Genomic DNA, 14559 nt, shown 5'->3' on the forward strand with positions numbered 1-14559 from the left:
GGAGGAAAGAAAGATGGGAGTGGAGAAGAAAAGAGTGGAGGTGGGAGTGGTATGGATGGAGAAGGAGGAGAAGCAACAACCTGGTGCTAAGAAGAGTGGAGAGAGTGGACAGGGAATGAGTGGAGGGAGTAAAGGAGTCTGGTGACACAAAAGAGTGTTGGGTGGTGGTGGTCAGACAGAAGGAGGAGTGGTGGCGGGGGTATGAGTGGCCGGAAGTGACAAAAGGGGGGGGAGGAGTCCTGGTGGTGGTGGTGGAGGAAGGCCTGGTGGGGCGGACAAGGAGTCAAGAGAGTGTTCCAATGGAGGAAACGGAGAGTGAGAGGTGCAAGGAAGAGGAAGGAGAGAGACTGGGAATGAGGAGCAGGAGTCAGGAGAGTGCCAATCGAGGGTGCAGCTGAGTGGAGCTGAGAGGAAAGCGTGGACAGAGGACCTGAGGAAGTGAAGCAGAGTCAAGAGGGGAAGAGGAGAGTCGGAGTGAGAAAAGGAAAAAGAGAAAGGAGGAAACAGAGAGCCCAAGTTGGGAGGAGAGAAAATAGAAGGAGAGAAGAAGAAGAAGGATAAAGTGAGTGAGGCGGAGTCGACAAAAGGAGGAGGCATATTTTGAGGACTTTTTTGGAAGGAGAATTGCATATGAACTTCTGGAGTGGAATGAGAGGATGAAGAAAGGGAGAGGTAAGAGAGGAAATAGAGAACCGTTATGAGGAAGAGAGGCGGAGAGTTTTTTTTGAGGTGTTAAAGAGGGGGAAAGCTAGGAGAGGCGGAAAAGAAATGTTCTTGGTTTTCTTAGGAGGTGTATTTTTGCTGGTGGAGGGGTTTTGTAAACGGTGTATTTAGAAGAAAGATTTTTTGGGTGGGTTGAGTGGGATTGTGTTTTGAAGAAAGTAATTAGAACTCCGGAGTTTTTTTGGGAATAAATTTGCATATTTGTAAATTGTTTTTGGGTATTTTTTTGTTGCATTGTGCTGTTAGATTATATGTTTTGCATTTAGAAAATTGAATGGCTTATGTTATTGTTTTAATGAATTAATGTAGATTTTGTTTTTATGTTTTAGTTTTGTAATGATAATAAGTTTGTGTTTTTGAAATGTATAAACGAATTGTTTTTTTTGTGAAGTATTGTTTTAGTTTTTGTAATGGATTTGATTTGTGGTTTACAGTTTGTATTTATTGTTTGTGTTTTTTTTGAAAAGAATTAATAATTCCCGGTTTATTAAAAAAAAAAAAAAAAAAATCTGTTCTTATCAGTTTAATATCTGATACGTCCCCCATAGGGGGACCGTCTATATTAAATGGATTTTTGGAAGCGGGAGATGGAAGCGGGGCTTGCTCCGTCCACTCCACGCATCGTGCCCGGTATTGCAAAGAGGGAGCCTCCGGGAACGAGTGCCCATTTCTCAGAAAGGAAGAGAGAGAGAGAGAGAGAGAGAGAGCGAGAGAGAGAGAGAGAGAGAGAGAGAGAGAGAGAGAGAGAGCCCCAGACCCCCTCCCTCCCTCCCTCCCCCCCTCCCCTTTCCTGGGACGCGCCGTTTTCCCGCTCTTTTCGTTCTTTTTCTTTTTTTTCGTTTTTTTTTTTTTTTTTTTTTTTTTTTTTTTTTTCATATTTCATATTCAGGCAGGCCTAACACACGCAGCAGGCCAGTGTAGCAGCAGCAGCAGCAGCAGCAGCAAAGCGCCCTTTCGCCGGGGCGGAACGGCAGATGCGTTTTGGGAGGAGTTCCCTGTTTTTGTTTTGCGTGCGTGGCCTCGCTGCCGCTTGGCAGAGGGGAGGGCCTTTGGGCCTTTGGGCCGGCCGGAAGGGCTCGGCCACCAGCAAAGGCACGCTCCGGCTTCTCTACAGCTCGAATGAACCTTTCGCCTTTTACTAAAGATTTCCGTGGAGAGGAGCATTTACGAGTTCGATCCAATTTTTGGACAGCCCTTCCCCTCAGGGAGGGGCTCCACCTGGAGTTTAAAAGCAGAACGAGCACAGAAAGGGCGGTCGCCCCCGTTGGAGCCCGGCACCTTTCCTTCCTTCCTTCCTTCCCTTCATTCCTTCCTTCCCCTCCCTCCGCCCGCCCGAGAAGCAAGTACCACGACTGCTGCGGCGGGCGGCCGCGCCCGGGGCGTTTGGCCAAAACCATTGTGGGCATCGCTTCTCGGCCTCTTGGCTCAGATCATGCAGCAAATCATAGACTGGCCTGCCCTTCAGCTCGTTTTGTTCATTGGGGGGTAGGGGGACGCGAGGTGGCGCGGCAGCTGATTTTTGGCTAACAGAGAAGGAGTACAGCCTTCCGCTAGGAGGGAGAAGAGAGGAGAGAGAGAGAAGAGGAGAGAAGAGAGAGAGAGAGAGAGCCCCACCCACCCTCCCTCCCCACCTCCCCACTCCCCTACTCTCCGGTTCCACTGAGGAGCCGATCGTTCCGTGGACTAGATGACGATTTGTGAAGGAGATTGCCTTTTTGACGTAACTTGGACTAATCCTAGAGATAGAGAGAGAGCGAGAAAGAGAGCGAGAGAGAGAGAGAGAGAGAGAGAGAGAGAGAGAGTGTTTGAGAGGGAGAGAGACCGTCCCTCCCTCCCCACCTCCCCTTTCCTGGGACGCGCCGTTTTCCCGCTCTCTTTCGTTCTTTTTTTTTTTTTTTTTTTTTTTTTTTTTTTTTTTTTTTTTTTTCATATTTCATATTCAGGCAGGCCTAACACACGCAGCAGGCCAGTGTAGCAGCAGCAGCAAAGCGCCCTTTCGCCGGGGCGGAACGGCAGATGCGTTTTGGGAGGAGTTCCCTGTTTTTGTTTTGCGTGCGTGGCCTCGCTGCCGCTTGGCAGAGGGGAGGGCCTTTGGGCCTTTGGGCCGGCCGGAAGGGCTCGGCCACCAGCAAAGGCACGCTCCGGCTTCTCTACAGCTCGAATGAACCTTTCGCCTTTTACTAAAGATTTCCGTGGAGAGGAGCATTTACGAGTTCGATCCAATTTTTGGACAGCCCTTCCCCTCAGGGAGGGGCTCCACCTGGAGTTTAAAAGCAGAACGAGCAAAGAAAGGGCGGTCGCCCCCGTTGGAGCCCGGCACCTTTCCTTCCTTCCTTCCTTCCTTCCTTCCTCCCTCCGCCCGCCCGCCCGCCCGAGAAGCAAGTACCACGACTGCTGCGGCGGGCGGCCGCGCCCGGGGCGTTTGGCCAAAACCATTGTGGGCATCGCTTCTCGGCCTCTTGGCTCAGATCAAGTGTGTATCTGTATAAGTCACAGCACTGGTACGTCCCCCATAGGGGGAGGATCAAGGCGTTCCCTGAAATCGAGGTTACGGATTTAGAAATGGAAAAGGAAATTGAATGGGTTGAAATGGTTTTTTGGTGTTTTGGAATGGACTAGGTTACGATTCTGGAAATGGAAATGGTTTTTGATGCAGAGGTTTTGGAATGGACTGGATAAGGTATTTGGATTAAGGATATGGACATGGTTGCAAAGGAATGGATTTGGATTATGGAAAGGACTAGATAAAGATTTTGGATTTTGGAAATGGATAATTTGCATAATGGAGTGGACTGGATGAAGATACGGATTTGGATTATGGAATGGATTTTGAAAAAACGTGGATTTGGATATGGAATGGACTGAAAGAAGATACTGGTATGGATTTGGACTGAAAGAAGACACTGGTTTGAATTATGGATTGGATTGGAGGAAGCCACATGGATTTGTACTAAGGAATTGATTGAATTGGATAATGATTTTGGAAGCGATCTTCGAAATGGACTTGGTTTTTGGATTGGATTGGACTCGATAATGATTATTGGATAAGGATCTTGGCTGGAATGGATTTGAATGGTGACAGGACTTTGGAATGGACTTGTTTATGAGAATAGGACCTTTTTGTGTGTGATTGTATGTAGTTTTGGGTGGTGGGTTTTGTGATGTTTTCTGACTTTGATAATGTGACCGTATTGTATTTAGTGGTTTGATTATGTATGAGTATGTTTTTCTTTGTTTAATGAAAATAAATAAAAACTTTAAAAAAAAAAAAAGAAGAGTGCATAGTCAAATTTAGACTTCTTTGGTTATATGATAACATTAAAAATAATTTATTATAAAAAAAAAAAAATCTGTTCTTATCAGTTTAATATCTGATACGTCCCCCATAGGGGGACCGTCTATATTAAATGGATTTTTGGAAGCGGGAGATGGAAGCGGGGCTTGCTCCGTCCACTCCACGCATCGACCCGGTATTGCAGTACCTCCGGGAACGGTGCCCATTTCTCAGAAAGGTCAAAAGAGAGAGAGAGAGAGAGAGAGAGAGGAGAGAGAGAGAGAGAGAGAGAGAGAGAGAGAGAGAGAGGGTAGGGGAGGGAGGAGCCCCACACCTCCCCTCTCACCCTCCCTGCCCCCACCCTCCCTCCCTCCCTCCCTCCCCCCCTCCCCTTTCCTGGGACGCGCCGTTTTCCCGCTCTTTTCGGTCTTTTTTTTTTTTTTTTTTTTTTTTTTTTTTTTTTTTTTTTTCATATTTCATTGTCCGTCAGGCCTAACACACGTCACCCCGGTTGTGTAGCAGCAGCAGCAAAGCGCCCTTTCGCCGGGGCGGAACGGCAGATGCGTTTTGGGAGGAGTTCCCTGTTTTTGTTTTGCGTGCGTGGCCTCGCTGCCGCTTGGCAGAGGGGAGGGCCTTTGGGCCTTTGGGCCGGCCGGAAGGGCTCGGCCACCAGCAAAGGCACGCTCCGGCTTCTCTACAGCTCGAATAAACCTTTCGCCTTTTACTAAAGATTTCCGTGGAGAGGAGCATTTACGAGTTCGATCCAATTTTTGGACAGCCCTTCCCCTCAGGGAGGGGCTCCACCTGGAGTTTAAAAGCAGAACGAGCACAGAAAGGGCGGTCGCCCCCGTTGGAGCCCGGCACCTTTCCTTCCTTCCTTCCTTCCTTCCTTCCTTCCTTCCTCCGCCCGCCCGAGAAGCAAGTACCACGACTGCTGCGGCGGGCGGCCGCGCCCGGGGCGTTTGGCCAAAACCATTGTGGGCATCGCTTCTCGGCCTCTTGGCTCAGACAAGTGTATGTGGCTTGACCGCAGCAGTTGTTGGTGAAGTGATCGCGCTTTCTAGGCGTTTTTTGAAAATTATAGAAGGTGGTTTTGGTGTTAACTTGTTTCTTTGTTAGTTTTTTTCCCAGGTGCCCCGGATTCTTTTTTGTGGAAAGGAGAGAAAAGAACAGAGGAGAGAGAGAGGAGTCTTTGCTTTTTGGGGGTAGGGCCCTTCGGGGTTTCCTTCATTGTGTTTTATTTGTTGTATATTTGGTTACTTTTTTCTGGTAAAGATGTCTACATATATGTCTGGTGTGAGGCGCTTTAACTGTGTTAGGTTTGCAGTGAGACAGGCTTATTTAGAGGGTGAAGGGAAGTTAGAATTGAGTAGGTTAGAGTTCTCAAGGAATGTTTTGCAGGGTTTGTTCAGTCTTGTTCCATGTGAGGTGAACTGTATTATTTCTGTGGGGAAGGGGAATGTGTGGGAGGTGAGCTTTAGCACAGAGGCGGTGTTGAATCGGTTTTGGGGTAAGTATGAGCTGTTAACTGGGCATGATTTGCTAAGGAAATTTGAGGTGACTGCTTTGTCGGACAATAGACGAAAGGTGGTGGTGGTAAGAATGTTCAATGAGTCTGTAGAAGGGGCAGATGTAAGAACATGGCTGTGCAGGTACTGCAACGTACTGAGGGCTCCAGCTAGAGTGGAGGATGCGGACGGAATATGGAATGGGTCGTGGAGGGTGCTAGTGGAGCTGCATCCGAAGCCAGGGGGGTATGGAGGCCTGAGGCATATTCCATCAGATATTGCACTAGGTGCAAACCGGGGGTTTGTCCACTATCAGGGCCAGCCAAAACTTTGTAGAAGGTGTGGAGAGTTGGGGCACCTGGCAGTAGCCTGCGATAAAGTAGCATGCCATATTTGTAAAGAGCTTGGTCATGTGGCCTCTGAATGCTCAATAAGGAGGGCCTGTAATTTGTGTGGTAGTCAGGACCATTTTTTCAGGGAGTGCCCAAACTCTTTTGCAAATAAAGTTAAAACAAACAAAGATAAGGGGAATGAGAATGTAGGGGAGAAGGAGGCAGAGGAGCTGGAGAGAACAGATTTGGCAAAGAATGAAGCCAGTCAAGCGGTTTCTGTGTTGGTGGAGGATTTGTGTGTTTCTCAATCTGAGGATGAAGCGGTTGAGTTTCAGACTGTACACAGGGAGGTGATTGGTGGAGGAAGTGGTGAAAGGGCTGATGGGAAGGCTGGTGAAGCAACAAGTAAGGAGAGGGAGGAAGGGAGGGTCTTTGTGGGAGGGGAGGAGAATGTAAATACAGGGGGTGTGATTGTGGGGGAAGGGAAAGAAATGGGAGAGCAAAGTGGGACAAGGGCAATTGAGATGTTTGAAGAAAAGGAGGAGGATAGTGAAACAGAAGGTAGTGAAATGGAGGAAGGTTCGGAGGGGGACGTGTCCGATACGGGGAGTGTAGTGGAGACGGGGACAGGACAAAAGGTCAGGGGGAAGGAAAAGAAAATAGAGAAGAGGAAAATGGAGGAAGAACAGGAGAAGAGAGGGAAAAACAAAAAAGGACGTAAAAAGAAAATAGAGACAGAAGGGAACGATCAGGAAGGGGGAAGTGGGTGTGGTTTTTTGGCTTCCTCTCCCACTATAGACTCCCCTTTGAGTGAGAGGACGTTTTCTCCGGGGGAACAGGATTATGGGGGACAAGAGTATGTGGGGAGTGAGAATGAGAGGAATTTTGAGGAGGTGTTACAGGCAGGGTCTTTACACAAGTAGTAGAGATGACTGTGTGTTTTATATCTTCTGATGGCTATGAATCTTTCTGTGGCTTCTGTGAACGTCAGGAGCATAGTTAGCTCAGTTAGGAGCATGTCTGTTTTAGATTATTTGAAGGGAATCGATGCAGATATCATGTTTCTGCAGGAATGTGGAATTGGTTTTAGTAAAGAATATAAGCATTGGGAGGAAAGGTGGACGGTGGGGGAGTCAGTGTGGTCCGGAACAAACGAAAATAGGAATGCCGGGGTGGCAATTTTATTGAAAACTAAGAAGTGTGCAATAAAAGAAAGCATGGTTATAATGGATGGAAGGGCATTAATGGCGAGAGTTTTATATGGTGGGAAAGAACTCATCTTAATTAATGTTTATGCATCACCGGACAAAGAGGAGAGATTTGCCTTGTTTAATAGGTTAAGACCTTTTTTAGTTACAGCATTACCAATCTTAATGGGGGGTGACTGGAACTGTGTCCTATCTTCAAAGGATAGGCAGGAGGGGTTGAAAGGTTTTAAATTAGACAAGACATCCGGGCTGTTACTGCAGATCGTTAAAGATTTTAAATTGATAGATGTGTACAGATCCTTAAATGTCAAGGGAGGTTTCACTTGGTTTAGCCCCCAGGGGAAGAGCAAGTCAAGAATCGATATGGTGTTTATGACAGGGGATATAAAGTGTACACAATGTGTGTTGACACCAGTCTTTTTCTCCGACCACCTGATGGTGAGTGGGAAGTTCGATTTAGGGGTGGTAGTAGAAAACAAAAGGGGAATATGGAAACTAAACACAAAGTTGTTAAGAGAGAAAGGAATTAAGGAAAGGTTCAAAGAATGGTATGAGGGGTGGAGGAGCTTAAAAGGATTTTATAACACAGAGGCAGAGTGGTGGGAGATGGTGAAAACAAAGATCCAGAATTTTTTTATTGGTGAAAGTAGAAGTAAGGTGCAAAAGGAAAAGATGAAGTACAAAATACTGCAAATAAAGCTGCAAAGATTGTTTACGCAGGCAAGGGCAGGGGCGGAGGTCTTCCAGCAGATTGCAGAAACAAAAAGGAAAATACAAGAGGTGTTTAAAAGGAAATGTGACAGGGTTATATTCTTAAGCAAAGCAGAATGCCTGGAAAATAATGAGAAATGTACAAGGTTCTTTTTTAAAAAGGTGGTGGAGAGAAAGAAAGGCATGGCAGGATTGAAGGGGGAGGATGGGAAAACAAGGACGGAGCAGGGGGAAATACTGGAGGTGGTAGAAAACTTTTATGGACAGCTGTACGAAGAGAAAGAAATAGACGAGGGGAGATGTAATGACCTTTTAAAAAACATTGATAAGGTTTTACAGGGGGTGCAAACAGAAAATATGTGTGTGGATTTCACTGTTTTAGAAATGGAAAGTATAGCCAAGTCTTTTAAGTTGAATAAAACACCAGGGGGAGATGGACTGCCAATAGAATTTTATATTGAATTTTGGGATGTCTTAAAATTTGATTTATTAGTTTTATTCAGGGAGATTTGTAATGCTGGAGAAATGCCCCCTTCCTTTCGGAGGGGAATCATCACACTCCTACACAAGAAAGGTGACAGAGAAGACCTAAAGAACTGGCGTCCAATCAGCCTGCAGAACACAGACTACAAACTACTAGCAAAGCTCATTACCTGCAGAATGAAGAAGGTTATCGATACTGTCATTCACCCGGACCAGGTATGTGCAGTCCCGGGGAGGAGGATAATGGACAGCCTGATACTCATGAGGGACACTATCGGTTATGCCAGGGAGAGGGAGCTCCCGCTTTGCGTCCTGAATTTGGACTTAGAAAAGGCATACGATAGGATTGCGCACAAGTACATGTTTGGTGTATTGTCCAAAATGGGGTTTCCGATCAGGTTCGTGAATTGGATTAAAATCTTGTATTCAGAGATCGAAAGTGTTATTTTGGTAAATGGGAGCACGACCAAACCAGTTAAGATTCGGAGTGGGGTGCGCCAAGGCTGTCCTTTATCACCTCTATTATTTATTTGTTGCATGGAACCGCTAGCAAACGCAATCAGGGCTGAAAGGTTAATCAGTGGACTGTTTATACCTGGTAGCAAAGGGGATCAAGTAAAGTGTTTACTATACATGGATGATGTATCGATTGTCTGTCGAGATGAGCTCTCCATTGTGAAGGCTTTGGAGCGGACCGAAGATTTCTGCAGTGCTTCGGGGTCAAAACTGAACAGGAACAAGAGTGAGTGTATGCTGTTTGGAAGGTGGGGCAGAGTACCCAGTATAGATTTGTGTTTTAAAACAGATTGTATTAGGATGCTGGGAATCAAAGTGAACGCACAGGGGTCTGGACAGAAGAGCTGGGAAGAGGTGACGAGTAAGGTGTCCCAGAAACTGGGTCTGTGGAGTCTCAGGGAGCTATCTTTTGAAGGTAAAAGACTAATTTTAAAGGCAGTGATTTTACCAATGTTATTGTACGTGGCTATTGTGTACCCCCCATCTAGGGACGTTTTAAGAATTTTAACAAGAAAGGTGATGTGCTTCTTCTGGGGAATGAAGTGCGAGATGTTAAGAAGGGAGGTTGTGTACAGGAGTGTGAGGTGTGGAGGAAAGGGGATCCCGGACTTGGCACAAACCTTGCTGCTGAGGTTCACGTGGGTGCATGTGAACTTGTGTTTGTTCGGGAAGTGTAAGGCTGCCTGTTTTGTAAAGTTTTATTTGGGGGGATCTTTAAGAGCTTTTAAAATGTTTCACTCTTCCTTGTCGGTGCCCTTGTCAGAAGATTTGCCCTACTGTTATAACAAAATAAAGAAAACTTTACAGGCACAAGTTTTAACAGAAATCGAACCCGAGGCATGGAAAGAATCCCGGAAGGTCTTGGCAATTGTGAAGGACAGAGATAAAATGTGCGATATTTCCTTTTTTCACCCACAGGTTGTGGAAGGAATTTGGCGACAGGTGGCTCATCCGAGCCTCTTGAACCGACACAAGGACCAGGCTTGGCAGGTGGTACACCAGATTCTCCCGGTAAGAGCTGTCATGCACCGAAGATCGCTGGCCAAGAACCCGAGATGCCCTTTTGAGGGCTGCCGGGCAGAAGAAACAGTGGAACACCTACTCTGGGGCTGTGTGCAGGCCCAGAAAGTCTGGAAGGAGGCAAGGGGGCTGATCGGGAGTTTCATGGACTATGACCAATTGGAGAGCAAACACGTCTTGTACGGTATAACCCCGAGCAAAACAAATAAGAAGGATGGGGTGTGTTTATGGATTGTCATAAATTGTGTCAATCATGCTCTGTGGGCTACAAGAAACGTGTTGGTCTTCAAGAAGAAATACATGGATGGAAAGGAGTGCATGAAATTGGCCTGCCGCAGCCTCAGCGAGTACCAGCTTCGGGACGGGATACTGGAAGGGCATGACAGCGCGAGGAAGAAGTGGCGTGGCAGCTGGTGTGCCCTTGCGGGCCGGTCTGGAGTTGGTTAGGGGGCTCACAATAGGGGGTGAAGCAGATTATTTATGACACATACTCTGGTTTTCACAATTGAGTGAGTGAGGTTTTAAACAGTTTTACGGTACCTGCCTGTATTAATGTGCTTTAATTTTTACAATCAATAGACTATGAGTTTACCTGTGCAATGGATGTATCATGAAATGTAGATGTTTTACCAGGGTTTTAAACTGTTAGAAAATAGGATATCTTGCTGTCATGTTTCTAGTTGCATGTATAATGGGATGCAACCATATTTTTAGAGTGCTGTAAAGTATAATGTTTGAAAATGACTGATTTTTTAAATGTTATAACTGTGAACAACACTGTATTGTAGTGAGAAGATTAAATAAAATTATTTTTCCAAAAAAAAAAAAAAAAAAAAAAAAAAAAAAAAAAAAAAAAAAAAAAAAAAAATCTGTTCTTATCAGTTTAATATCTGATACGTCCCCCATAGGGGGACCGTCTATATTAAATGGATTTTTGGAAGCGGGAGATGGAAGCGGGGCTTGCTCCGTCCACTCCACGCATCGACCCGGTATTGCAGTACCTCCGGGAACGGTGCCCATTTCTCAGAAAGGTCAAAAGAGAGAGAGAGAGAGAGCGAGGAGAGAGAGAGAGAGAGAGAGAGAGAGAGAGAGAGAGCCCCACCCACCCTCCCTCCCCACCTCCCCTTTCCTGGGACGCGCCGTTTTCCCGCTCTTTTCGTTCTTTTTTTTTTTTTTTTTTTTTTTTTTTTTTTCATATTTCATATTCAGGCAGGCCTAACGCACGCAGCAGGCCAGTGTAGCAGCAGCAGCAAAGCGCCCTTTCGCCGGGGCGGAACGGCAGATGCGTTTTGGGAGGAGTTCCCTGTTTTTGTTTTGCGTGCGTGGCCTCGCTGCCGCTTGGCAGAGGGGAGGGCCTTTGGGCCTTTGGGCCGGCCGGAAGGGCTCGGCCACCAGCAAAGGCACGCTCCGGCTTCTCTACAGCTCGAATGAACCTTTCGCCTTTTACTAAAGATTTCCGTGGAGAGGAGCATTTACGAGTTCGATCCAATTTTTGGACAGCCCTTCCCCTCAGGGAGGGGCTCCACCTGGAGTTTAAAAGCAGAACGAGCACAGAAAGGGCGGTCGCCCCCGTTGGAGCCCGGCACCTTTCCCCTTCCTTCCTTCCTTCCTTCCTTCCTTCCTTCCTCCCTCCGCCCGCCCGAGAAGCAAGTACCACGACTGCTGCGGCGGGCGGCCGCGCCCGGGGCGTTTGGCCAAAACCATTGTGGGCATCGCTTCTCGGCCTCTTGGCTCAGATCAAGTGCTGTTGGGAAGGCGACAGGAGCCGTTATCATTGTTTTTGCTACAATGCCAGGTTTCGAGAATCTGAATGGGAAAAATACCCTACGGTTTGTTTTGAAGAACAAGGAGAAGAAATGGGAGAGGAAAAGTTTCGTGAGGCAGGTGCTGTTCGGGCTCTTCGAGTTGGAGGTCAAGGATATCTTCTGCCTGACGGATTTTGAAGAAAAGGGCATTTTTGACGTGGCCTTGATGTCGGAGCAGTTGTGCGTGGACATAGTTTTGATTTTTAAAGAGAAAGAGGGCCTTGAACCAGCTTGCAGTTTCATGCTGGAACCCCTCTTTCACCTGCAATGGAGACCGGCTTATGTAAGGATGTCTACTCCCTTTGTACCAGAGGAGGACATCACAACTCGTTTAAAGACAAGGTTTGCTTTGAGGAAGGAGAAACCTGAAAAGATCCTGGACACAGATGGCATCTGGAGAGGAGTCTGGCGTTACTGGATTCGTCTGCAGCCGTCGCCAAAAGGTATTTTGTGCCATAGATTGCCTGGGCTGAGAATCGGTCCTTATTCGGGGACTGTGACTTACGCAGGCCAGCCAAAGTTTTGTTTTAGATGCACGAGCAGTGAGCATGTGGCAGCAGAGTGCAGTGGGGTTTACTGCTCTCTATGCAAAGGGGAAGATCATGTGGCTAAAGACTGTAAGAAGTGGGCTGGGAGATGTAACCTGTGTTTAAAGACTGGTCATTTGTATAGAGACTGTCCTTTGGGAGTCAGAGCCAAAACTTACGCTCAGGCTGCTGGAGGAGGGAAGGAGAACAAAGAGAAGGCAAAAAAGACCGGGAATGAGCAAAAGAAAGACCAAAAAGAAAGCAAAAAAGAGAGTAAAGGAAAGAAGAAAAGTGAAGGTAATGGAGGAAATGTTGGGGGAGGTTCCAAGCAGGATGGAGGCGGAACGGCGGGAAAACCTGCTGCTCCCCAGACAAAGGAAAAGGGCGGAGCTTCGAAAGAGGATTCTGGGACAAAGAAGAAGAGCTGGGGGAGTGAGGCCTCATCCTCTTCGGAGGCTGAGGATACAGAGGAGGAGATGGAGTTAAACACTCAATCTGGCATGAGAGAGAAGAAGAGGAAAGCAGAAACAGCAAGAGAGAGTTCAGAGAGTAAGGAGAAAAATATTCTGGATAAGGAAACCATGGCCTTCTTCGCTGCTGCAAGTGGTGGAGATCCAGAGGACAGGAAAAAGAAGAAACCGGACTGAGTTATTGTTTGAAATAAGGACTTTGAGTTAGGAATTGTGTTTTGTTAATGTGTTGTAATATGGTTTTGCTTTTTTGTATTGGTTTGACTTGAGTTGTGATGATAATAAGTTTTGTGTTTTGTGAATGGTTTTGTTTAAGGTATTGTTATTTGTATGTACTAGTCCTGAATTGTGTTTTTCTGTTGTTTGTTTATTGTGTTTGTTCTTTGATAAGATTAAATAAATTTATTAAAAAAAAAAAAATCTGTTCTTATCAGTTTAATATCTGATACGTCCCCCATAGGGGGACCGTCTATATTAAATGGATTTTTGGAAGCGGGAGATGGAAGCGGGGCTTGCTCCGTCCACTCCACGCATCGACCCGGTATTGCAGTACCTCCGGGAACGGTGCCCATTTCTCAGAAAGGTCAAAAGAGAGAGAGAGAGAGAGAGAGAGAGAGGAGAGAGAGAGAGAGAGAGAGAGAGAGAGAGAGCCCCACCCACCCTCCCTCCCCACCTCCCCTTTCCTGGGACGCGCCGTTTTCCCGCTCTTTTCGTTCTCTTTTTTTTTTTTTTTTTTTTTTTTTTTTTTTTTTTCATATTTCATATTCAGGCAGGCCTAACACACGCAGCAGGCCAGTGTAGCAGCAGCAGCAGCAGCAGCAGCAAAGCGCCCTTTCGCCGGGGCGGAACGGCAGATGCGTTTTGGGAGGAGTTCCCTGTTTTTGTTTTGCGTGCGTGGCCTCGCTGCCGCTTGGCAGAGGGGAGGGCCTTTGGGCCTTTGGGCCGGCCGGAAGGGCTCGGCCACCAGCAAAGGCACGCTCCGGCTTCTCTACAGCTCGAATGAACCTTTCGCCTTTTACTAAAGATTTCCGTGGAGAGGAGCATTTACGAGTTCGATCCAATTTTTGGACAGCCCTTCCCCTCAGGGAGGGGCTCCACCTGGAGTTTAAAAGCAGAACGAGCACAGAAAGGGCGGTCGCCCCCGTTGGAGCCCGGCCTTTCCTTTCCTTCCTTCCTTCCTTCCTTCCTTCCTTCCTCCCCCCGCCCGCCCGCCCGAGAAGCAAGTACCACGACTGCTGCGGCGGGCGGCCGCGCCCGGGGCGTTTGGCCAAAACCATTGTGGGCATCGCTTCTCGGCCTCTTGGCTCGATCAAGGGTTGCGATCGGTGGTGTATTGCGGATAGTGCAATTGTAGATTGTCTTGTTAAGTAATTTTTTTTTTTTTTTTTTTCTTTTTGTTGTGCAGGTGCCCCGGAGGTGTTTTCTTTTCTTGGAGGGAAAGGTCAAGAAGGAGCAGAGCAGGAGGCAGTTTTTTTTCTACGGGGGTAGGGCCCTTTGGGGCTGGCTTCCTTCTTTTTTCTTTTTTTGGTGGTTTTTATTTAGACTAGAATGTCTTTTTCTAGGTTTGGAGTGAGGCGGCACTGTTGTGTGCGCTTTAGTTTAAAACAGTGTTTTAGAGAGGGAAATGGGAAGACTGAACTGACAAGGTTTGAGTTTAGTAAAAATGTGTTGCAAAGGACTCTGGGATTTAGTGCAGGTGAGATTTTTTGTCTCATTCCGTTGACTAATGGCTTTTCTTGGGATGTTAGTTTTGTAAATGATACAAGCTTTAGGAAATTTTGGAGAGTAAGGGATGAATTGGGGTCTAATGAGGTGTTGGAGAAATTCGAAGTTGAAGCTTTAACAGATAACTCTGTGAAAACAGTGATTGTTAGAATGTTCAATGAAACCGTATCCGAACAAGATGTGAATACCTGGATAGCAAGGTATTGCGTGGTTAAAAGGAGTGCTGTGAGAGTGCTGGACTCAGATCAGATTTGGAA

The 14559-nt window shown here is 46.8% G+C and overlaps 8 non-coding genes and 1 pseudogene across 8 annotated transcripts; all 9 read left to right on the forward strand.

Moving 5' to 3' along the window:
* Positions 1-1199: 1199 nt before the first annotated feature.
* On the forward strand, positions 1200-1394 carry LOC121311812. The gene has a single exon (XR_005949538.1). It is a non-coding gene; the product is annotated as a U2 spliceosomal RNA (small nuclear RNA).
* A 423-nt stretch (positions 1395-1817) lies between these two features.
* LOC121311821 lies at positions 1818-1935 on the forward strand. The gene has a single exon (XR_005949546.1). It is a non-coding gene; the product is annotated as a U5 spliceosomal RNA (small nuclear RNA).
* Positions 1936-2859: 924 nt separating this feature from the next.
* On the forward strand, positions 2860-2977 carry LOC121311822. Its single transcript, XR_005949547.1, has one exon. It is a non-coding gene; the product is annotated as a U5 spliceosomal RNA (small nuclear RNA).
* A 1058-nt stretch (positions 2978-4035) lies between these two features.
* On the forward strand, positions 4036-4227 carry LOC121311826. The gene has a single exon (XR_005949551.1). It is a non-coding gene; the product is annotated as a U2 spliceosomal RNA (small nuclear RNA).
* Positions 4228-4677: 450 nt separating this feature from the next.
* On the forward strand, positions 4678-4795 carry LOC121311816. Its single transcript, XR_005949541.1, has one exon. It is a non-coding gene; the product is annotated as a U5 spliceosomal RNA (small nuclear RNA).
* A 5830-nt stretch (positions 4796-10625) lies between these two features.
* Positions 10626-10798, forward strand: LOC121311810 (annotated as a pseudogene).
* Positions 10799-11177: 379 nt separating this feature from the next.
* On the forward strand, positions 11178-11295 carry LOC121311823. The gene has a single exon (XR_005949548.1). It is a non-coding gene; the product is annotated as a U5 spliceosomal RNA (small nuclear RNA).
* Positions 11296-12963: 1668 nt separating this feature from the next.
* LOC121311834 lies at positions 12964-13152 on the forward strand. The gene has a single exon (XR_005949559.1). It is a non-coding gene; the product is annotated as a U2 spliceosomal RNA (small nuclear RNA).
* Positions 13153-13551: 399 nt separating this feature from the next.
* On the forward strand, positions 13552-13669 carry LOC121311824. The gene has a single exon (XR_005949549.1). It is a non-coding gene; the product is annotated as a U5 spliceosomal RNA (small nuclear RNA).
* Positions 13670-14559: the final 890 nt, after the last annotated feature.

The sequence above is a fragment of the Polyodon spathula genome, unplaced genomic scaffold (assembly GCF_017654505.1).
Source record: "Polyodon spathula isolate WHYD16114869_AA unplaced genomic scaffold, ASM1765450v1 scaffolds_3298, whole genome shotgun sequence".
Lineage (NCBI taxonomy): Eukaryota > Metazoa > Chordata > Actinopteri > Acipenseriformes > Polyodontidae > Polyodon > Polyodon spathula.